The sequence below is a fragment of the Sminthopsis crassicaudata genome, chromosome 6 (genome assembly GCF_048593235.1).
Source record: "Sminthopsis crassicaudata isolate SCR6 chromosome 6, ASM4859323v1, whole genome shotgun sequence".
NCBI lineage: Eukaryota > Metazoa > Chordata > Mammalia > Dasyuromorphia > Dasyuridae > Sminthopsis > Sminthopsis crassicaudata.
In genome coordinates, this window is record NC_133622.1 from 139,460,196 (window position 1) to 139,486,686 (window position 26,491).

Below are 26,491 nucleotides of genomic sequence, written 5' to 3' on the forward strand. Positions count from 1 at the left end.
ATTAGGTTTTCTTCTCCTTCCTCATCTGAAGTGTTGGAGAACCTTACTAACTTTATCCTAGAATTTCTAAAATTTGTCATTTTGTTTTTAATTCCTGGTGTCAAGTTTTTTATAATGATAAAACTGGACAAAAATATCAGTTTACAACCCAAAATAGGCACACACAAATATATAGATATATACATACGTACATACATATATACATATACATCCATACACACACACTAAGCATAATCATAAAAGGAGAAAGTAGAATTTTAATAAATGGAAGACTTTCCTAGATAGACAATTGTAATACAGTCTTATTTAACCTTTCTACATTGTCTCTCCCCAAACTAGACAATAAAAATTTTAAATCAAATATGATTTTATATATGACTCTGGAGGAAATGGAAAGCCATTGGATTTTGTTGAGAAGCCAAGTGACAGGGGGGGAGGGGGGGAGGAAAGGCAGAGCCAAGATGGCAGAGAAGATACAAGTGAATTTGTAAGCTCCCTTCTTCCCTCATTACCAATTAGTTAAATTAGCCTCAAAAATAACGCTGGACTGATAAAAACCACAAGAATTAGAAGCACAACTTACCAGCTGAAGAGATTGTGTAATTTCAACAGAAAAGGTTGGTTCCGAGGGGAGGAAGAAAAAAGGCTGTCACAGACAAGGTTAGGTGCTAACACACTGTGCCGATCAGGCTGGAGAGAACTCTGGGATCAGAGAAGCCATTGAGATAGAGGAATCTGACACAGGCTGTTAGCTCTTCTCTGCTTATAAAACAGCAGTTCAGAAGAGAAATCAAGCCACTTTAAAATATAAAGCCAAATCCTAGAACCACCCCAATCCAGAAGTGACCTAATAGATCTTGGCACTGTTGTGCACCCGTCTTCTGCTGCCCAGGGGTGATCCTTGGAGTAGTTAAGAGCCTGAACAGCGGGGACACAGCCCGAGGCAGCCTCTAATCCACATAGTGCCGGGCTCAGCCTGAGGCAGTGGAATTCTAGCAGCCCCGGAATTCCCAGAGAATTGGAACTCCCAGAGAAGCATAACCTTTGAAATAGGGACCTTTGTTTCCGGGCAGACACTACCAGTTTGAGCGCAGGGGCTTTTCACGTCAGCTGCTGATATCCACACCCCACAGGACACATTGGCTGGGATTTATGACACTTTCACTGTTCAGCCTTAAACCTCAGGGCAGTCTCTAGGCCACACAGCGGGATCCTTCACTGGGCACTCCACACAGCACAGCCATACTAACCACCTCTGAGGCATTTCCAGGGAAGGGGAAGGGGAACTCTCCCCTAGAGCTCTCTCTTAGCTCAGGCACAGGACTCTGCATCCATCCAGTCTGGGAGGAAGCTGGTAAATAAATAAATAAACTTCTTACCCCAAGGGCAAACCCCAACAGCTTTTTAATAATGAGTAAGAAGCTGAAGAGAACGATTGACACATTCTACACAGAGAAAGAGGAGGCAGCTATCAGCAGAGAGTCAGTAGATAACACCCTAAAGGGGAAGGATACCTGCCCCCCAACACATAACTCCCTCCTAGAAGAGACTATTAAAAAAGTTAAAAGAGTTTGAAGAAAAATGGGGAAAGGAAAGAGAAGCTATGATAAAGAATAACAACATCCTGAAATTTGAGTTGGAAAAAATAAAGAATTCACAGGAGGTGCAGAGAAACAAAATTTGTGAATTAGAAAAGGTTAAAAAAAATCACAGGAAAGTAGAATTACTGAATTGGAAAAGATAAAAAAAATCTCAAGAAAGTACAATTTCTGAATGGGAAAAGATAAAAAAAGTCTCAAGAAAGTAGGATTTCTGAATTGGAAAAAGAAAATAACTCACTAAAAAAATTTAGTGAAATGGAAAAAAATTCAACAGAAAAAAATAATTCTTTTAAAAACTCAATTGGGCATATACAAAAAGAACTAAAAAATGTGAATGAAGAAAATAACCCATTAAAAATCAAGGCGGGACAAATAGAAATGAATGATTCATTGAGAAACCAAGAATCACTCAAACAAAACCAAAAAAAAATAAAAAATGAAAAGCTGGAGAATAATGTCAAATACGTACTGGGAAAATCTATAGAACTGGAAAATAGATCTAGGAGAGATAATCTGAGGATCATTGGACTTCCCGAAAACTATGATCAAAAAAAGAGCCTATATTCTATTTTACAGGAAATCATCAAAGAAAACTGTCCAGAGATAATAGAAACAGAAGGGAAAATAGATATTGAAAGAATTCATCAAACACCTTCTGAAAAAGACCCTAAAAAAAGAACTCCACGGAACATTATGGCTAAGCTGCAGAACTACCAAACTAAGGAAAAAAAATAAGGCAAGCAGAAAGGAAAAAACAATTCAAATATCAAGGTACCACAATAAGGGTCATGCAAGATCTGGCTGCCTCCACATTAAAGGATTGAAGGGCCTGGAACCTGATATTCTGAAAGGCAAAAGAACAAGGATTGCAACCAAGAATAAACTATCCAGCTAAGTTTAGCATTTTCTTCCATGGAAGAAGATGGTCATTTAATGAAAGAGAGGAATTCCATTTGTTTCTAAGAAAAAAAAAAACAGGCTTAAACAAAAAATTTGATCTACATTCACAAGACTGAAGAGAAGCAGAAAAAGGTAAAAAGAACTCTTGAGAACAGTATCTCTGTTGTGCATATACAGAAAGTCCACATAGATAATTTGATTTTATTGATATAATATTAAAAAAGGGGGGTAGTAAAGGGAAGGGGATAGTATCAGAAAAAGGGGAAGGAGTGATTAAAAAGAGGGAAACTACATCCCAGGAAGAGGCATAGAAAATCTACAACATCTGAGGGAATGTAGAGAGGGGTAGAAATATTGTGTGAATCTTACTCTCACCAGAGTAAGCTCAAAGAGTAAATAATTGACATATTAGTTTTTCAGAGTATTCTCTCTCACCTCATTAGAAGGGGGCAGAAGAAAAGGATAAAGGAAAAGGGGAATAAGGGAAGGGTACAAGAAAGGGGAAAGGACTTAAAAGGGGGAGGGATACTAAAAAGGGAGGGCTGTGCATCACAAGTGGGGTCTATAAATTAAATATTGGGGAAGGGGTTCAAGAGGGTCAAGGGAAAAAGCATAATCTGGGGATAATATGATGGCAGGAAATACAGAATTAGTAATTTTAACTGTAAATGTGAATGGGGGATGAACTCTCCCATCAAATGGAGAGAGATATTCGGACCCCTACAATAGGTTGTTTATAGGAAACACACTCAGGGAGTAAAGGTAAAAGGTTGAAGCAAAATCTATTATGCTTCAGGTAATGCCAAAAAAGCAGGGGTTGCCATCCTTATCTCAGATCAAGCAAAAGCAGAAATTGATCTAATTAAAAGAGATAAGGAAGGAAACTATATCCTGCTAAAAGGTAGCATAAAAAATGAAGCCATATCAATACTAAACATATATGCACCAAGTGGTATAGCATCTAACTTCCTAAAGGAAAAAGTTAAGAGAGTTGCAAGAAGAAATAGACAGCAAAACTATAATAGTGGGAGATCTCAACCTTGCACTCTCAGAATTAGACAAATCAAACCACAAAACAAATAAAAAAGAAATTAAAAAGGTAAATAGAACATTAGAAAAATTAGGTATGATAGACCTTTGGAGAAAACTGAATGGCGATAGAAAGGAATATACTTTCTTCTCAGCAGTTAATGGAACCTTTACAAAAATTGACCAAATATTAGGACATAAAGATTTCAAAATTAAATGCAGGAAGCTAGAAATAATATATGCTTTCTTCTCAGATCACAATGCAATAAAAACTACATTCAATAAGAAGTTAAGGGTAGATAGACTAAAAAGTAATTGGAAACTGAATAATATCATCTTAAAGAATGAGTGGATGAAACAGCAAATTATAGAAACAATAATTTCACCCAAGATAATGACAACGATGAGACATCATACCAAAATTTGTGGGATGCAGCTAAAGTGGTAATAAGGGGAAATTTTTTATGTTTAGAGGCTTATTTGAACAAAATAGAGAAAGAGAAGATTAATGAATTAAGCCTGCAACTTAAAAAGCTAGAAAAAGACCAAATAAAACCCCCCAACCAAAAACCAAACTTGAAACACTAAAATTAAAAGGAGAAATTAATAATATTGAAAGTAAAAAAAAAAAACTATTGAATTAATAAATAAAACCATGAGTTGGTTTTATGAAAAAGCCAATAAAATAGATAAACCTTTGGTAAATCTGATCAGAAAGAGGAAAGAGGTAAATCAAATTGTTACTCTTACAAATGAAAAAGGGAATCTTTCCACCAATGAAGAGGAAATTAGATAAATAATAAGGAGTTACTTCGCCCAACTTTATACCAATAAATTTGATAACTTAAGTGAAATGGATTATTACCTCCAAAAATATAGGCTTCCTAGATTAATAGAGGAGGAGATAAATTGCTTAAATAGTCCCATTTCAGAAAAAGAAATAGAATAAGCTATTAATCAACTCCCCAGGGAAAAATCCCCAGGACCAGATGGATTTACATGTGAATTCTACCAAACATTTAAAGAACAATTAGCCCCAATATTATATAAATTATTTGAAAAAAATAGGGTATGAAGGAGTCCTCCAAACTCCTTTTATGACACAGACATGGTACTTATACCTAAACCAAATAGATCAAAAACTGAGAAAAAAACAAAAACTATAGACTCTAAGGGCCCTGTAAATGGGCGGGCACAGTGGAAGAGGAATATTTGAGTGGCCCAGAATTATTCTCTGTGGATATAGGACTTCCCTGTGGGTGGGATCTTGGCCATATTGAGATAGCTTCATAATGGGTGATGGTTCTCTAGCTGGTTGGCTGTGTGTGTGACCTCACAGGTCCTTTATAAGCTCATTGCAGATAGCAGTTGCGCTCTTTAACCTGGCTCCTTAGCCTGGGGTGGCCAAGCCAAGCTGATGGATAGCCATGAGAGGTAAGAAGTCTGGTAGTGAACACATGGATCTTCAGACTGGGTGTTCCCTAGGGAGTTGACAAGTCAGGGCATTATGTGAGTAGTTATAATAAAGGCTTTTAAGATTACACATGGCTGTTCTTCAGTGCACTACTGGTTATTAAACTATAGATTCAAGAAATCATGGCCAGAGATCTTTGAAGGCCTCAGAGGAGGTGAGCAAAGATCAGTGGTCAAAGGTATTCTGTTGGGCATAGGATAGACTAGTAATTGTAACTGCCAGGAGGGCATGTACAATAGACCAATTTCCTTAATGAATATTGATGCTAAAATCTTAAATAAGATATTAGCAAAAAGCCTTCAGAAAATCATCTCCAGGATAATACACTATATTCAAGTAGAATTTAGTATAATTGACCATATTAATAATCAAATTAATAAAAAACATATGATCATCTCAATAGATGCAGAAAAAGCATTTGATAAAATACAACATCCATTCCTACTAAAAATGCTTGAGAGTATAGGAATAAATGGACTATTCCTTAGAATTATCAGGAGCATATATTTAAGACTCTCAGTAAGCATAACATGTAATGGAGATAAACTGGAACCTTTCCCAGTAAGATCAGGAATGAAACAAGGTTGCCCACTATCACCATTACTATTCAATATTGTATTAGAAATGCTAGCCTTGGCAATAAGAGATTAAAGGAATAAGAGTAGGTAATGAGGAAATCAAACTGTCACTCTTTGCAGATGATATGATGGTATACTTAGAAAATTCCAGATTTCTAATAAAAAGGTTATTATAAATAATTCATAACTCTAGCAAAGTTGCTGGATACAAAATAAATCCACACAAATCCTCAGCATTTTTATACATCACCAAAAAAATGCAACAGCAAGAGATACAAAGAGAAATTCCATTCCAAACAAATGTTGAGAGTATAAAATATTTGGGAATCCACCTACCAAAGAAAAGTCAGGAATTATATGAGCAAAATTACAAAGCACTTGCCACAAGAATAAAGTCAGATTTAAATAATTGAAAAGACATTCAGTGCTAGTGGATAGGCCGAGCGAATATAATAAAGATGACAATACTCCCCAAACTAATCTATTTATTTAGTGCTATACCAATCAGATGCCCAAGAAATTATTTTAATGACCTAGAAAAAATAACGACAAAATTCATATGGAAGAATAAATGCTTGAGAATTTCAAGGGAATTAATGAAAAAAAAAAAGTCAGAGGAAGGTGGTCTAGGTGTACCTGATCTAAATCTATATTTTATAGCAGCAGTCACCAAAACCATTTGGTAGGACCATATTGGCTAGGAAATAGACCAGTCCATCAGTGGAACAGATTAGGTACAAAGGACAAAAAAGGGTACATCTATAGCAATCTAGTGTTTGGCAAACCCAAAGATACCAACGTTTGGGATAAAAATTCATTATTTGAAAAAAAAAAACTGTTGGGAAAACTGGAAATTAGTATGGCAGAAATTAGGCATGGACCCACACTTAACACCATATACCAAGATAAGATCAAAATGGGTCCATGATTTAGGCATAAAGAATGAGATTATAAATAGATTAGAGGAACAGAGTCTACCTTTCAGACCTGTGGACGAGGAAGGAATTTATAACTAGAGGAGAACTAGAGATCATTATTGATCACAAAATAGAAAATTTTGACTACATCAAACTAAACAGTTTCTGTACAAACAATACTAATGCAAACAAGATTAGAAGGGAAGTAACAAATTGGGAAAACATTTTTACAGTTAAAGGTTCTGATAAATGTCTCATTTCCAAAATATATAGAGAACTGAACCTAATTTATATGAAATCAAACCATTCTCCAATTGATAAATGGTCAAAGGATATGAACAGACAATTCTCAGATGATGAAATTGAAACCATATCCACTCATATGAAAGTGTTCCAAATCACTATTGATCAGAGAAATGCAAATTAAGACAACTCTGAGATACCACTACACACCTGTCAGATTGGCTAAGATGACAGGAAAGGATGATGATGAATGTTGGAGGGGATGTGGGAAAACTGGCACACTGATGCATTGTTGGTGGAGTTGTGAAAGAATCCGGCCATTCTAGAGAGCAATTTGGAACTATGCCCCAAAAGTTATCAAACTGAGCATACCCTTTGATCCAGCAGTGCTACTATTGGGTTTATATCCCAAAGAAATACTAAAGAGGGAAAAGGGACCTGTATGTGCCAAAATGTTTGTGGTAGCTCTTTTCTAGTGGCTAGAAACTGGAAGATGAATGGATGTCCATCAATTGGAGAATGGTTGAGTAAATTATGGTATATGAAGGCTATGGAATATTATTGCTCTGTACGAAATGACCAGCAGGATGAATTCAGAAAAAATAAATGAAAATATGAAATTGGGTTGAAAAAATGTGGGAAGATAAGAATTGTAGGAATTTTTTATTCCCTCAATTGCCTGGATGTGACTGAGTAAAAAAAGTGAAGGGTTTGTCTCTATAGGTACTTGACTTAGTTCTATCGATAACAATTTAGCTACAGATCTGTTTCTATCTAATTAAGTTCTGTTCTAGCCTAGCATTTTTTATTGATAACCTCTGTGGATTCCTGGCTTTAAGTTTTGCACAATTTTTGCATTTATTTACTTCTGTATTTTCCTTAGACTAATTTCTACCTTCCCTACCTGGGCATTTTTCTCTCTAATCTCTGATTCTTTTGCTCCCCTGAATAAGGCTGTGGGCATTTTTAATCTAATTTCATAAACTAGCAAAATATAATTTATATAAACTAGAGTTTTCCTTTGACCAATCATTCCTATTTTATACACTATTAGCACTTCAGTTTCTTAATAGTAATTTTTTCCACAATAAAAAACTGTGTGTGTGTGTGACTAAGAAAATACACATTTCTTTTTTTTTCCTCTCTGTAATTTGTAAACCATTCATTCTATCACTATCTGTACCATTGAGTTATTTTGTACCTTATTGTGTTTTTGTAATCAGGGTTCATTAGCTCAGGAAAAATTCTCATATTATACCTTATAAATAAAATGTGTTATTATATTCAACTAACAAAGAATTTTGTGTCCCATGCTGTCCTGTTATTTTGCAGAAAATTACTACTTGAAAGAATAGGATCACATTTTAAATATATAATCTGAAATGTATACCTTGTACATTTCTTTCTATAAGGAAGTCTAAATATTATGTTTATGCAGCTTTATTTGGATAGTATTGACTATTTTAAAATAAATTTTAAAATTCAAGTAATTTACAGATTCAATACAAGAATACAAAAATATTTAGATGACATGACAATCCAAAAATTGGGTCTGTGACTTTTTATCTAATATCCTTTGGACATAATCTGAATACCTCTGAAATTTGGTTTTCTCTCATAGAGTAAGAAGTTATTTATCTCTACAACAATGAGATAACTTTGCTAAACTCATAGACCTCACTAGAATATGGGAATGATAGCTCTAAATAATCCTGCCTCTGGATTAGACTGAAATCAAACTCTTCCTAGAAAAATATATGTGTTTTGGCATCTATATACATGTATGTGTATGTGTGTGTGGATACACATATACACATATGTGTATGTATATGTATAGGTACACACATATATCTATAAATCTACATGTACAAACATATTCATATATGTCTGTATGTGTATATATATATGTGTGTATATATATATACATACACACATATGTATATATGTATATGTGTGTGTATATATATATATACATATATACATATGTGTGTGTGTGTGTGTGTGTGTGTGTGGTGTGTGTGTGTGTGTGTAATACTTATTGAACTATGGGTCAAAGTACCAGCAAATGCAATATCTTGACAAATAAAAAAAGATGATTTCCCCATCCCCTTGAAATTGTGTTAATCTAGGCAGAATATAATATGGGAAAAATAATAGCTATAAGAAAATGGGTGCGAAATGAAATTGCCTAATATTTTTCTAGATGAGTTGTTTTCTATCATTAAACATCTTAGCAGAATCATATGATTCCTTTATGATATCTACAACACTTATTTTTCATTAAAGTAGAAAAAAAAGTTTCTAAATAACATCAGTATTAGCATAGGTGAGTCGGTCTGTAACTCAGTATTTTTACAGCTTTTAAATCACATTTGAATTTATTAAATGAATATAGCATATTTTCTTTCAGCAGTCAAAAATTTCAACAGTGTTTTTAAGATTGTATGAAAATTAGATCTTTTGATTACCTTCTTTTTCTATCTTGTTCTTTGCTCATCTAAAAAGGTCTGTACATTTCTATATACTCTATTCACCATAAAGTACAAAATTGATGCCCTAACATATTCCAAATATTTATAAGATATAGGGCTGCTGCACAGACACACTACGTTTTCATGTTCTAGAGCCACGTGTTTTGTATTCAAAATGTTTATTTTGTCATATGAAGGCTTGGGATTGAAAATATTTATGCTGAATAAGACTACACTGTGAATATAAGGTCTTTGCCATTTTGAACATACTATTTTACTTGGTATAAAGGTGACTATTTTCACAGATATTATTTCCGTTCTGATATTTCTATCTGCATTATCAAATACTTATTTTAGCCTTTTTGTTTATTTATTTAAGAGTTAAAGCATATAAGAAAAATAGCAAATATTTGAAGTGGTGATCTAATGAAGAAGGCATTATCTGAAAACATATAGATTTCTGGACTACAGCTTAAAATATAGGAAAGCTAGAAAGTTCGAAATCTAATCAGAAGGGATTTAAACTGAAAATGATGATGCAGGGAAAAATCAATCAAAATTGATGCCACAACTTAGCTGTACCAGATCTAAAACTGTATTATAAAGCAGAAGTTACCAAAACCATTTGTTATTGACTAAAAAAATAGGCTACTCAATCAGTGGAATAGGTTAGTTTCATAGGACAAAATAGTCAATAACTTTAATAATCTAGTATTTGACAAACCCAAAGACTCCAACTTTTGGGATAAGAATTCACTGTTTTACAAAAATTGATGGGAAAATTGGAAATTAGTATGGCAGAAACTAGGCATTGACCCACACTTAACACCGTACATCAAAATAAGGTCAAAATGGGTTCATGATCTAGGCATAAAGAATGAGATTATATATAAATTAGAAGAATATGGGATAGATAGTTTATCTGTCAGACCTTGGAGGAAAAAGGAATTTATGAGCAAACAAGAACTAGAGATCATTATTAATCACAAAATATCAAATTTTGATCATATCAATTTGGAAAGCTTTTGTACAAACAAACCTAATGCAGAGGAAATTAGAAGAGAAACAATAAATTGGGAAAACATTTTCACAGTCAAAGGTTCTGATAAAGGTCTCATTTCCAAAACATATAATTGACTCTAATTTATAAGAAATCAAGCCATTCTCCAATTAATAAATGGTCAAAAGATATGAACAGAAAATTCTCAGATGAAGAAATTAAAACTTTCTAGCCATATGAAAAGATGCTCCAAGTCATTATTAATCAGAGAAATGTAAATTAAGACAACTCTGAGATACCACTATACACCTCTCAGTTTGGCTAGGATGACAGGAAAAGATAATGCTGAATGTTGGAGGGGATGTGGGAAAACTGGGACACTGATACATTGTTGGTGGAATTGTGAATACATCCAGCCATTCTGGAGAGCGATTTGGAACTATGCTCAAAAAGTTATTAAACTGTGCATACCTTTTGATCCATCAGCGTTACCACTGGGTTTATATTACAAAGTTATCTTAAAGAAGGGAAAGGGACCTGTATGTGCAAAAATGTTTGTGGCAGCCCTCTTTGTGGTAGCCAGAAACTGGAAACTGAGTGGATGCCCATCAATTGGAGATGGCTGAATAAATTGTGGCATATGAATGTTATGGAATATTACTGTTCTGTAAGAAATTACCAGCAGGATAATTTAAGAAAGGCCTGGAGAGACTTATATGATGCTGAGTGAAAAGAGCGGGACCAAAAGATCATTATATACTTCAACAACAATACTATATGATGATCAATTCTAATGAATGTGACTCTCTCCAACAATGAGATGAACCAAATCAGTTCCATTTGTTTAATAATGAATAGTACCAGTTACACCCAGTGAAAGACCTCTGGGAAATGAGTGTGAACCACTACATAGCATTTCTAATCCCTCTGTTTTTGTCCACTTGCATTTTTTATTTCCTTTAATATTCCCTGTTTGAAACAGTAACAGAAAACATTTTTAATCACAGTTTCATGATTACTTATCTATACATCCTCACTTTTGCAGCAGTGTTAAGAGGGTATAAAAAAGGGAATGATGAGGCAGGAATGAGAAATTAGAAACTGAAAAAAACAAAAAATTAAATGAAATTAATTTCATACTAAATCATATCATTTTACTATACCATTAGTAACCTATTTTATGATTGTGTTTATTTTAAAAAGTGACTAATTTCAGGATTATTTATTTCAAGTAGATATGCTTTTTATGTACTCCTGTACCTCTGATGGCAGAGAGTAACAGTGGCAGAGTGCTATGAGCACAAATCTTGAAGTTAGATCTGGAAGTTAGAGCTGGATCTTGAAGTTAGGGTTGGATTCTAATTCTACAGATTTAGTACTATCTTGGATGAATGAATTTATCCCTCTACACATCAATCTTATCATTTGTAAAAGTGAAGGAGATGGCCTATGGTTCTTTTCAATTCTGTCACTGCAACTGGACCTGTAGGTGAGAAAAGAAGTAAATTACAGAAGTCATGAGAGTCACAATTCAATTGAGGTAAAAAGAAATCCTGCTAAGAAAATTCCCAGTGTGGAATGACAACTGTGAAGTAACTTAGAACCTTAAGAGTGTTGCTTGGAACACTGAGAGTTTAAATGACTTTTAATGTATCATCCTTCACAACATCCTTCAATATGTTTTTCTTTGAAATAATTTTGTTCTTTAGCTGCGTCTACATCTACTATAAACAATTAGCATTTTATGAGGAATATCTATGTCTCTTTAATTTTAACTGGTTGTATTCAAAATTTCACTTTAGGTTGTTATGCTGAAAATCTTAAGAGTCTATTTGATTACAGAAATTACTTGTCAATGGACTACAAGTATTCCAAAATATTATTCAACTAAATTTAAAAAAGTTTTAAATTCTCTGATTAAATGATAAGGAATGGCAAATCTGCTGTCCTTATTTTAGTGAAATTAAAGAAATAAAGTAGTAGAGAAATGAGATATCTTTATTCCCTAAGCCATCTTTATTCTCTAATACCTTTTCTATGCATGAACTCTAAATAGTTTGATTGTTAAATTTCCTAAATTTTAAAATTCATCATGAACAAACTATGCTTTTTTTAAGATTAGCAATTTTAGCCAAACTATTATTTATCATTTTGCCTGCTTCAAGCCTTTATCTTTTCATTAATCTCATCCCTTTAAATGAAATGAGAGCTATTTTATAAAGAAACCAATATTAACTCTAGGTCTAAAATAGGTAGGTACATTTGTATGTGCAAACAATTTTCTGGACCTCACTTATCTGTAAAATGAGGGGTTAATGAATGACTTTGGAAGACCTTTCCAGTTCTAGACCTATGGTCTCCTGGACAAATAATAATAATAATAATAAATAATATGTTATTATCATTATGGTCATCATCATTATTGTTATTTATTATTGTTCTTTTGAGAATTCTTCACTTTAACCTGGAATGTTTTAGAGACAGGTCTCACAGTTTATTAAATATTCATAGCATTTATAACTCAACTATCAATAATCACTACAAATCACAACTTTAATTATTGTTTTTTTATTGTCTAGACTTAGTGTCAATAATTCAGATTAAGCCTTAGAAGTGTATATATTATACATCCCTTTCCCCAACCTAGGTTTTTTTTTTTTTTTTGAGAGCCAAACTTTATTTTGGACATGAGACCAGTTGAATATAAAAAGAGATTATAATTGAAAGACAAGCAAGTAAATTTAATGTGTTCCATAGTTCAGTTTGCCTGTCCTGCTGTATATACCAGCTAGGGTGTAACAGCTAGGGTGAGACTATAACTGGATTGTTTGCTTTTGTTTTGTTTTGGTTTTGTTTTGATTTTGATTTAGAATGTATTCAACTTAATTCCAAGTTCAGAGATAATAACTTCATATCTAGAATGAAGAATTTTGGAGCAATGTTTTACTCATGTTGGCAGGGCCAGCTAAAAGCCCTTTAGAGAAAACATACTATTTGTTCTGTTTACATTTTTTTTTATTAAAGCTTTTTATTTACAAAGCATATGCATGGGAAAATTTTCCAACATTAAATCTTGCCTAACTTTTTGTTGCAAATTTTCCCCTTCTTCTCCCACCTCCTCATCTGGCAGGTAATCTAATACATGTTAAATATGTCGAAATACATGTTACATCCAATATGTGTATATAAATTTATACAGTTATCTTGTTGCACAAGAAAAATTAGATCAAGAAGGAAGAAAAAGTTCTACTTATTAAGTATTTAGGAGTACAATTTGATATTTCTTTGTAAACGTTACTTGACTTAAAGAATGCTTAGTAAATGAAATTGTTATTAGACTAGAGATCACTGAAAGCTAATAATTATAGTAGTAATAATAATGATGATGATAATATACTAATAATAACTTGTTAGTGTTCTGTTGTCTCACAATTGTAATCCTTCTCTTGGAGGAGATTTCTTTTCTGTAAATCCTTTTCTCTGTGAGCAGGTTTCTTGGGATACTTCTGGAGCCTCCAGTCAGAGCGAAGGTCCCTAGCTCCCTTTGAATCCAAAGCCTCCAGTCAGCATGAAGGTAGAATCTCGAATCCCCTTCTTCCTGAATCCTGGCTCTGAATGTCCTCCATCTTCCCTGAAGATCTCCTGGGAAGTCTTGTCCTTGACCCAATCCAGACTGCTTCCTTCCAGAGTGCCTTCTTCCAGACTGCTCTGCCCTTTCAATGTTGTCTCCTTTTATCCTCCCAGAGAATGGGCTTGTGGGAACTTCTTACAGACCAAAGAGCAAGCTCTTTTAAAGGTGTTAACTCCTTTAAAGGTTTGAACTAAAGGTGTGAGCTAGAAAATTGTTAAGTACCATGCTAAATTAGACAACCGAGTTAGCACCTAGTAAACCTAACATTAACTGACATTAATATTCCATCTTAAGGTTTACAAAGGGCTTTTCATTAATTATCTCATTTGAGCCTCCAAATACCTATCACTACATTGGTCTCAAATATAAGCTTATTATTTTCACCTTCCATTTCTTGGCTTACATTGTTATGGTAATTTTTTTGTTGTGGCCAACTCTTTGCAATCCTATTTGGAGTTTTCTTGGAAAAAATACTAAAGTGGCTTGCTAATTCTTTCTCTAGATCATTTTATGATGTGGAAAGTAAGACAGACAGGGGTTAAGTAACTTGCCCAAGTTTCCACAACATTTTAAGCAACTCTAATACTCCGAAGTAAATAGAAGAGTAGAGTAAAAGATAAGAAATAAGATGAAAGATTATCAGCATTCAGATTTTTTAGGTAAAAGGATCTGGCTGGAATTAATATTCTTCTCCACACCTTGGTTTTTGAGGAGGGAATGCCTGAAAACTATGATAGATAGATAGATAAATAGATGATTTCAGGAAAGTATTCAATAAACTTGCATTCCATTACTGGTAATTTATATTAATTAGCATGTCTCTAGTGATTATCAAAAGTGATAATATTGTTTAGTTCTAATTCCTTGCTCTGTTTTACTCTATTAAAATCTGTACAAAGTTAACTCTCCTTTCCATCTCCTTTTCTCTTCCTCTTTTTCAACCAAAGGCTCAGACATTCTAAATTCTTTATGTATCTCCCTCTTAACATACACTTAAAATCACTTTAATGTAGATCCTCCATATTTTTCATCTAGACTACTATAATAACCCACAAACTCTTCTTTGCCTCCAAGCTGTCCCTTCAATTCATCTTACACAATGTTGTCTAGTCAATATCTCCTAAAATTTTGAGATATAGGAGATATTAGAGATTTCTTAGTGTAATCTTATTTGTTTTAGTTTACTTATTTTTAGCATCTTTTCTTTTAAATTTGAGTTTCAAATTCTTTCCTTCCTTCAAACCTCTGAAATACCCACTAAGAAGATAATATATCAATTATACATGTGAAATCATACAAAATATGTTTCCATCTTAGCTTTGTTGCCCCCAAAAAGCAAAAAAAAAAAAAGTGAGAAAATTATATTCCAACTTGCCATTCAGAGTCCATCAGTTTTCTCTATAGAAGCGGATAGATTTTGTCATCATGAGTACTTTGGAATTACCTTGTATCATTGTACTACTGAGAGTTCTAAATTCTTTCACAAATAGCTAGTAATGTGCACAATGATCTCCTGTTTGTTGATGCTGTTTTTTTTTTTTTTCATCCACTTTATATTGGTTCATATAGTTCTTATCATGTTTTTCTGAAACTACCCACCATATCATTTCTTATAGCACAAGACTACTCCATTTCATTCATATGCCACAGTTTGTTCAACCACTCCCCCTTCAGTGAGCATACCCTCTCAATTTCCAATTCTTCACCCCACAAAAATAGCTGCTATTTTTATACATGTCTTTTTGGATAGAGACTTAGTAGAAATGTTACTGGATCAAAGGGTGCTCATGGTTTTATGACCCTTTGCACATAGTTCCAAATGGTTTTTTAGATTGTTACAACAGTTTACTATTCCACTAATAGTTCATTAGTGTACCTATTTTCCCTCATCCCTTTCTGATAGATGTATGTCAGGTGGTATGTCAGAGATGTTTTAATTTTAATTTCTCTAATTAGTAGTGATTTAGAGCATTTTATATGATTTTACATAGTTTTTATTTCTTCTTTGGAAACTGATGTATTCACTTTCTTTGAGGATTTCTTAATTGAGAAATAGTTTTTATTTTTAATAAATTTGACTCAATTCTCCATATATTTGAGAACAAAATCTTTACCAGAGAAACTTGCCATACAAGTTTATATTACTTTTCTACTTTAAGGACTTTGTTCAAAATGTAATAATATCCCTGATTATCTTTATTAAAAAAGTCTACTTAAGTTACTTATGTTTTGCTTTGTCTAAGATCATGATTGCCACTCTTACCTTTTTTTTTTAAACTTCAGCTGAAATATATTAAATTTTGCTCCAGCCTTCTATTTTCATTTCAAGCGTTCCTTTTGTAAATAGCAGATTGTTGGATTTTTGTTTCCAATCCATTCTTCTATATGGTCCCATTTTATGAGTGAGTGCCTCCCATTCATAATCAGTTATGATTATTGTGTATTTTTCTCCATCCTATTTTCTTCTGTATAGTTTTCTTTCTGCATTTTTATCCTTTCTTTTAGAAGTTAGTTTTTCTTCTAACCAGTCTCACTTAATTTACCCTGTCTTTTGCTTATCCCCTTCCCCTCACATTTCCCTGTTGTGCAACTTTATTATATTAAATATGAAAAAAAAGATCACATCACTCAATTTACCACTCTAGATGATTATGATAGACGAGTATAGAAATTTCAAATTACTTAACTGTCACTTTAAGCCTTCTACAATCTATCTTCAACCAGGCTTTCTAATACTAAACATACTCCATATCTTACCACCTTTGAATCTTGTGTTCTTCCTTATTCCTGAAATGTCTCTTCTTTTGACATCTTATTTGATGTTAAAGGTCCAAATTGTTACTATCACCTCTGAAGTCCACTCTTGTTCCTCCAAGAAAAATGTAATATTTTCTTCTATAAATTCTACTAGCACTTTATACATGTCTTTCTCATGTTATTATTATAATTTAAGTTTTGTCATATTTGGTTTTGTATCCATTTTTTAATTTTTCTTCATCTATAAGCTACTTGAAGATAAAACTAATTGTTATTTATTTTTATATTTCAAGCAATGCCTATTCTTGTACCTAATGCACACTTAAGAAATGTTTTTTGGTGTAATGGCACAATGATATGTCCTTCAGTGCCTCCTCACTTATAAATTTACACTGTATCTGGCTTCTGTTTATTTTTAAGGGACATCCTATTATTCTGAAAAATCTGTTCTTAGTTCTCATTGCCATACTCAAAAAAAATATTTAAAAGTTTTATAATCAACAATGTGTATAGTACTTATAATTTATATTTATAATATAATTTATATTTATATTTATAATATAGTACTTATAATTTTTGATATGTGCCTGTCTTTGCCATTTAGAGAATTATATCTATCTTGTCCTTCAAAGACTCAGCTGACCCTTTTGATATTTGCTCAGCCCATCTAAGATTTAAGTCAACTTTGTTTTCTCTGAAACAAATAGCTTGTTTTAGATTTTCTAGGCTTATCTATTCAAAGTTCAAAGTATTTTGGCAAAGTAGATTGAAAACTTTGTTCATGTTTTTGCTCATTACCTTTATTCCTATGCTTCCAAAGAAGCTTAAAAGACTGTGAATGTCAAAAGATATTATGTTGTAATAGGAATCTTTGGCTGAAAGCATGCATGATATTAATGTCTGTTTAACACTGTTAACAGCTTCTACAGGAAAAGGTCAGGACAAATGAAGAGAGAAGGTAATCACAAAAAAGCAGTTATAGCACAAATCATTTATTTGACAATTTCTATAAGAAGGCTCAAGGCAAATCCAATAAAAATATAAATGTTTTGTATTTGGCAAATAAATCACTACTATTTATAATATTTTCTTAATTACATAAATATCCTTATTAAAAGTACATGTACAAACTTTGTAATTCTTATCAATGATTTCAAAGTTGCTTAAGGCATCACCACTTAGTGCTCTGGGGAAAATGGGCATTATACAATGCATTAGACAAGACTTTAGATTTCTCTGTCATATCTTAGATTCATGCCTCGATAAAATATCAGAAACTCTACTTCTTTTATCAAGTTAAGGAAGGGAAAGAAAAGGGAGAGAACAAGAATTTATTAAGTGTCTACTCTGTACAAGATACTGTACAATAGATTTATAAATAGTTCCATATTATTTGATTCTAAAAACTGTGAGGTAGTTACTATTATTATCCCTATTGTGTAGTCAAGGAAACTAAAGAAATAGAAGTTAATTGATATGCCTAAAATCCTACAGCTAGTACGATTGTGAGACTGGATTTGAACTGAGGTTGTCCTGCCTCCATCAACAATGGTTAATTGAATGATGATGCTGTAAGACATATTGTTTATATCAAGAGAAGGAGGTGTGTATTTAGTGTAAACAGATTTATTCAAAACTTTGGTTGAGAATGGGAGAAAAATATATAGGATTACAGCTAGCTGATATAGTTGGATTAAATGGTTTTTTTTTTTTCTTTTTTTTCATTGAAGGCAGCAGAAAGGAGTCAGTAGTTAGAGAAAGATTAAAAATTCTGCTGGAGAGACCAACAAAGGAAGGGATCATGAGTGTTTTGTCATGACAAGGGGAAAGATTATCTCTTCATGCAATACAGAAATGAAAATAGGAATAATAGGATTTTGAGTATTATAAGATGAGGAATGAAGTAAAAGAAGAGCTCTTCACAAATTAGCTTCAACTATTTTGATGAAATATGTTAAGACAAGGTCTTCAGGAGGCAGCTAGGTGGCACAGTGGATAGAGCACCAGCCCTGAATTCAGGAGGACCCGAATTCAAATCTGGTCTCAGACACTTAACACTTCCTAGCTGTGTGACCCTAGGCAAGTTACTTAACCCCAGCTCACTTAACCCCAGCCTCAAAATTTTTTTTAAATTAAAAAAAAAAAGACAAGATCTTCAATTTAACAAGTGTAGTGAGAGAGAATTAAAAAGTTTGAAATATCTACTGTAGTGAATGGGAAAGACTGACTTCCAGTATTGAGGTTTCAATTGAGATTATATAATGTAAAATTTTAGTGACTTATTTTAGCTCTACTCAGCAAACTATTAAAAAAAATTAAAAAGACACATCATGGGAGTGATCCAAAATTTAGTGATAGGACAAAGGATTTAATGAACAGGACAATATAGAATTGAATCAATTCACCAATGAAATAGGATAGTAAAGAAAATAGAGTAAAGTCAATGTCAGATGATGGCTTTACGAAGAACAGAATGGTCAAGAGAATGGAGCCCATACATAATAAAGAATAGAATTAGAGGTCATAAATCATTGGGGAAAGTAAAACAATAAACTATTGTGATTTAACAAAGGAATTTAAAGTTTAAATTTAAAATTTTAATTTAGAATTAAAACACTTTATATGATGTCAAGTTCAAGAATATGATCATCTTTATGTGTATCTGTGGTGGTGTAGAGGACATAGGAATTAATTATATTGAGGACCTGGGAATTTGGGGTATTTAAGGAAGCATCAGAATCACTGATAAAATGCCCTAGTATGAGGGTAGAAATAGGAATAGAAAGAAAGACTTTGAGTCAGTAGCAAATTCAATGAGTCAGGAAGAAGGGGGGGGGTGAAGCAAAGATAGCAGAGAAGGCACACATGATTTTCTAAGCTCTCTCATACCCTCACTACCAACTATTTAATTCAGCCTTAAAAATAGAACTTGACTGGAAAAACCCACGAAGATTAGAAGTACAACAATTCTCCTTTAAATGTTTAATGAAATTAATTTGTCAATCCATCTGGCCCTGGAGACTTTTTCGTAGAAAGTTCATCAATGGCTTATTCAAGTTATTTTTCTAAAATGGTACTCTTTAAGTGATTCCTCTTCTGTTAATCTGGAAAATTTATATTTTTGTAAACATTCATCCATTTAGGTTGGATTGTCAGACTTGCTGTCATACAGTTGGATAAAATAGCTCCTGAATTATTGTTTTAATTTCTTTGTCATTGGCAGTAAGTTCATCCTTTTCATCTCTGATACTGATGATTTGATTTTTTTTCTTAATTTTTTCTAATTAAATTAACCAAAAATTTATCTATTTTGTTGTTTTTTTCATAAAACCAACTCTTAGTTTTATTTATTAGTTCAATGATTTTCTTAATTTCAGTTTTTATTAATCTTTCCTTTGAGTTTCAGAATTTCTAATTGGATGTTTAATTGGGGAGGGGTTAATCTGTTCTTTTTCTAGCTTTTTTAGTTGAATGCCTAATTCATTGATCTTCTCTTTCTCTATTTTATTCATGTAGCTCTTTAGAGACATAAAATTTCCCCTAAGAACTGCTTTGGGAGCAGCAAGGTAGCCCAGTAAATAGAGCACTAGCCCTGAGTCAAGAGGACCTGAGTTCAAATCTGGTCTCAGACACTTAATACTTCCTAGCTGTGTGACCCTGGGCAAGTCACTTAACCCCAATTACCTCAAAAGCAAACAAAGAAAAAATCACACACACACACACACACACACACACACACACACACACACACACACACACAAACTGCTTTGATTGTATCCCATAGATTTTGGTATGTTGTCTCATTATTTTGTATGATGTTTCACAATTGTCTTGGTTGAAATTATGGATTGTTTCTGTTATTTGTTGTTTGACTCACTCATTTTTTACAATTAGATAATTTAAGTTCCAATTGCCTTTTAGTTTATCTTTTCCTGCTCCTTTATTGAATATTATTCTTATTACAATTTGTTTTAAAAAGGAATTATGTACTATTTTTGTCTTTCTACATTTGATTATGAGGTTTTTATGCCCTAATACATGGTCATGGGTTTGTGAAGGTGCTATATACTGCCAAGAAAAAGGTGCATTACTTTCTTTCCCTATTCACTTTCTCCAGAGTCTATCTTATCTAGGTTTTCTAGGATTCTATTAACCTCCCTAGTTTCTTTTTTGTTGATTTCAGAATTAGATTTGTCTACTTCTTAGAGAGGAAGGTTGAGATTCCCCACTAGTGCAGTTTTACTCTCTATTTCTTCCTGTGACTGGCTTAAAATTTTCTTTAGCAATTTGGTTGCTCTACCACTTGATGCATACAAGTAAGATTGCTACTACTTCATTGTTTATATTATCCTTTATAATGTTGTACTTTCCTTCCTTATATCTTTTAATAAGATCTATTTTTACTTTTTCTTTATCTGATATCAGAATTGCTACCCCTATTTTTTTTTACTTCAGGTGAAGCATAATAAATTCTTTTCCAGCCTTTAACCTTTACTCTGCATGTGTGTCTCTGTGTCAAATGTGTTTCTTGTAAACAACATATTATAGGATTCTTTTTTTTTTTAATCCATTGCTGTTTGCTTCCTTTTTATGGGGGAGTTCATCACATTCTTATTCACCGTTATGAATACCAGCTCTGTATTTTCTCCATCCTATTTTCTCCCTTCTATATACTGGTTCTCTCATTCCATCCTGTCCTTTTTTTTACCCACCCACTCACTCCTATCACCTTTCCCCTTTCTTTTAGTAGTGTGTTTTTTTTAACCCACTCCACCCCTATTTTATCTTCTATTACTCTTTCCCTCCTTCTCTTTTCTTTTTTTCATAGTTTTTCTGATCTCCCTTCTATTCTTTTCTTTCTCCTCCCTTCTATTCTTTCTCCTCTTACTTCTTCTTAGGGTTAGATATATTTCTGTACCTAACTGAATAATTATTATTCCCTCTTAGAACCAAAACTGATGGGATCAAGCTTTGGACAATTCTCATCCCCTTCCTTTCTTTCCCTTGATTTTGATGTCTATTGTACCTCTTTATGAGAACTAATTGTCTAATTATACCTCTTCTTTCCTTTTTTTCAAGTAAAGACTTTTCCCCCCACTCTTTAATGTCTCTTTCTTTGATGTCATTACATCAGAGTCCATTCACAACCACACCTACAATCCAAGTGATATCCATCTCTGTCTGCCCCAGTGCACTAGAAGTAATAAAGGATTGGGCAAAATATCCATTATTGTAATGAAAACATAAAGGAAAGTTTCCCTATATAATGATGAAGTTTCTTTTTAATCTTTCATGCCCATGGGCATAGGCATAGTCATTGGCATGGGCATGTGCATATGTGCGTGCACACACACACAGACACACATGTGCCACTGCAGGGGGGTATAGTTTGGTAGAAAGGGAAACAGATGGTGGTGGCATAAGAAGAGCAGCCAGGAAGTTGGGAACTTAACAGGGGTCATTCTGAACACATCTTGACTATATAGTTTTGCATCCTAATTGGGAGAAACTTTTTTTTTTAAACTCTCAGACTATATCATCACATTTTAAAAATCGTTATAATACATATTTCTGATTTCAGAAGCTAGAAGTTGTTTATTAATTAATAAAAATAATAATTTTATTTTATATGTGATATAAAAGATTCCTTAGACTATAAGGAGATTTATTATATTTCTCTGGAGGAAGCAAAAAATATATTACTACAATTACAATAAGCCTGTTCTGTTATTTTAATGTATCATTATATATAGAACTTGATTTAAGAGATATAATATGACACTGCTGTGACATCCATCTTTTTTGACATATAAGCTACAATGAGAGCATTTAAAACTCAAAGGATTCATTTCAAAGCAAAGTCAGAAACATAAGAGAAAATTATTTTTTGCTTTTATTTATTTTAGCATGATGGGTTTTGGGGGGAAAGTTTATTTTTTTCATTGTAAATCGAGTTCAAATAAAAATAAGTAATTTTATTACATAATTTTAAAAAATAGCTCTTCTACTAGAAAAATCAAATATAGGATAAGAATAAAAACTCTCAAGGGAGAAAATATCAATATTAAATATCATGTGAAAGATTGCAGCCAAATATATTCAGGGAATTGTTACAAATACATAAGACCAAGAGCTGTTTCTTAATAGAAGAGTGGTGGTGATGGATATGAAGAATTTTTTAAAAGAATTGCAAAGCATAAGTGAAAGTGACCTAATTGAAAACTTTAAAAGCACTAATAGCAAGAGAAATGAAATTTAAAGTAACTGGATGTTCTGTAACACTATTCTCATTGGCAAAAATGACAGAAATTAGAAGAATCAATATTGGAAGGGTGGTGGGAAGTCAGGCACAATAATGCTCTGTTGGGGGAATTGTGAATTAGTTCCAGTATATCAAAGCTTAATTTGGAATTATGCAAGAAAATTACGATCTGTCCATGACTTTTTCCCCTAAGCAAGTCCATCAGTGAGCATATAATGCAATGAGCTTAGAAACGGAAATATACAGAACAGTAACCCTTTTTATGTTGCCAAAAATTAAAATAAAGTGTTTTTTAAAAGATTGGGTAATAGATTAATTTAAACTGTGGCATAGGACATAGAAGTGATAGTATTTTAAGATAAGAAATTATAAATATGAATTATTCAGAGAAACATTAACATTTGTAATAGTTGGTAGAGTAAAATAAATAGAACTAAACAAACATTATGCAAAAAGATTATAATAATAGTAATGAAAAAGTAACAAAAAATCTGACTTTGATTTAGTGAAAAAATATAACAGAAATTGTCCTGGATGAGAAAGAATGAAATATAACTCTTTTCTCCCAGAAAAAAAAGTAAAAGTATAGGGCAAGAAAATTGTATGCATTGTCATATGCAGTCTTTGTATTCATTTTTACTGTTTTCCTTGTCTTTTATAGAAATAAATATATCTTGTTTTTCAATTAGGAAAAATTGGCTTTCCCACCTGGTCTACCCTGAAAAAATGGGAAGAAATAATTTTATTCTAAATATATGAAGTCAAGCAAAACTAATTTACATATTGTCCTTGTTAATAAATGTATTTCATTCTATAATTTTAGATAGTCTTGATTAATCAAGGGTGAGGGACTTAGTTGCTATTTCCAAAGACTATTGAAATATAAAGACAAAAGGCATCTATAAACTTAAAAAAAATAGTGTCCAAGCTTGCTCTGTCACTTATGTTATTCAAAAGACATTATGAGAAAAGCTAAACAAAATATGTTTGGATATTACTTTTACCTATCAAGTATTCTTCCTGGAATTTAATCAACTGAGAGTTTGTCAGATATGAAAAAGAACAAGACTATGTGTGTGTGTATGCACAAATGAGTCATTTTTATAGCTGGTCAATTCTCAGAAGCATAGTGCACATATAAGAAATAAAAGTTATGAAATGGCACAACTAATGTACCTGAAACATTTAAAGTGCACTTTAATAGTTAATAGTTAAGAACGTAGCTAAATGGAGTGCCATGAAAACTGGCATCCTCACATTCACCATCACAGGTATCATATCTTTAATTGTGAACATTAGTAAAGGACATTTGAGGGAAATGGACCAGATATGCGTTTTCAATTTGAGCTTTGCTTTTCTCAATTTGATTCCAACTTTCTGCTGAAAGTAAATTTAATTTCAACTGAGATAAATGACTGACTTGTGATGTAGAGATCTATAGATGATAAGTCTATATTCAACTGGCATAGAATTCTAGTGGATCTGTCTGATTTGCATAGTCACTATCATTTTTTGAAACCATAGGCCACAGATAATCTGGAACTCTTGAAGGATAAGCTTCATAGATGTCCCTTAATATACAATTATATAATGTTGTACTTTGCTTAAGCTAAACTGATGAGGGGTAAATTTGATATTTAAAATTTCATTATTCTTTTTGATACAACACATAAACAATAGAGTTTTTTTAAAGGATACAAATGAATCTTTATGTCAGACCTTCTGATTAGAAAATACTTCACCTATGGACAAAAAAACAATGTAGGATATGGGAGTAGAGGAGGTAGAGTGCAAATAGGCTGAAAGAGGGGAGTACTTATGGAGCCATAGTAGTTGCTGTGACCATAAATATAGATTACAAGTTGGGTAATTAAGGAAAAAAGACTTTGAGAGAGAAGGTGATTTAATTTTAATTATATACAAAAGTGGGATCATGATGCTTAAGGATTTATTTGTTTTTGGCAGTTTCAAACTATATGGCAAAATGCAGTAGTTTACAATTCTACCAGTCTTATATTCTACTCGATTCCTGCATTCTTTCTAGCATTTTTGATTTTCTTTTTATATCACAATAGCTAACTTGATGGGTATAATAAGCTGGTACCTCAAATTTGTTATACTTTGCATTTCTTCAATAGTTAGTGATTTCATTTTCTTTTAATTTTAACTGCATTGGTTTTGTTTGTACATTTTAAGAAATTTAGTGTTTCTGTGAACTCTTTGAGAGTGATAAACATGAAATTTGAAAGATAATTTCTTCCATGTGCTCTTAGTTTGCTTATATTATAAAGAACTTATTTTGAGCTTTTCTTGGCATATGTATCATCTTCATTTCTTTTAGACTATCTTTCATTTTTTTCCTAACAGTTTTTGTTAAATAGAATTCTTGTTCCGATATCTTGGTTCTTTGGATTTATCACATACTAGGTTATTGTATGCATTTTCTTCTGTGTATTGCACATCTCATCTGTCCCATTCATCAACCATACTATTTCTTATCAAGTGCCAAATTATTTTAATGATTACAATTTTGTAATATAGTTTGAGATCTGATACTGTCAGAAACTCTTTCTCCTTCCACCCTTTTTATTCTCTTGATATTCTTGACCTTTTGTTTCTCCAAATGAAACTAACTGGTATAGAAAGAAGTAGAATCAGAAGAGTTTCCACAGTAATGACAGTATTTTAAAGAAAGAAACCCACATATGCTATATTTAATTTTTTCCTGTTTTTTTCTTCTGTCTTTATTTTTTCCTTTGGTTCTGATTTTAATTTTCCAACATGATTCATAATATATATATATATATATATATATATATATATATATATATATATATATATATATATATATATATATATATATATATATATATATATATATATATATATATATATAAAGTTAGTATACATGTAAAAAATAAAGTAAAACACATATATGAGAAACAAAAAAATGAAAAATTTTAATTTAATTTAAAAAATAAAGAGAATAAAAAGTCAAGAAAAAGGTGAAAAACATATCTATATTCAGTCATGTTATAGTTTTAGAAGACTGACAACAAAACATGCTCCTTTATCCTGACATAGAGGTGCTTCACTACTGGTAAGTAATAAGATACCTATCATAAGCCATGTTCAGCTTGTTCAATATATTTTGCTTACCTTATTTCTTTATTGCAAGGTAAAGATCTATTATCTATGAGGAATGAGATGTTGTTGGAAAGTTATAGGTATGTAAGAAAATTCACACATAAAACTTTTTTTTTAAAGATAGCATCAGTTTATACCATCCCATAATACCAACCTCTTTCTAAAGATAGCAATACTTTTAAAAGTAAATTTTTATTGATACAAGTATTTTTAAAAATAGATTTTTGTTGACATCTTTTGTTTTATATCATTTAAATTCCCTTATCTCCCATTTCAATTAGTGTCCATTAAGACAGTTTTTTTTTTGTTTGTTTGTTTGTTTGTTTTGTTTTGTTTTTTGTTTTTTCTAATGGAGGGGAAAATTTAAACCCTCCAACTGTGATATTTACATCTTTGTCATATGCTGTGAAAACCAATGTTCTTTTAACTATAAAATCCAATGACTTTTCCTCAGTTCTCAATCTAGGAGGCTTTTGATATT

The 26,491-nt window shown here is 32.2% G+C and overlaps 1 protein-coding gene across 4 annotated transcripts in view; it reads left to right on the forward strand.

The window, feature by feature from the left end:
- GRID2 (glutamate ionotropic receptor delta type subunit 2) overlaps positions 1 to 26,491 on the forward strand; it is a 1,921,766-nt gene that overhangs the window by 485,478 nt on the left and 1,409,797 nt on the right. The gene's annotated exons all lie outside the window — the stretch shown is intronic.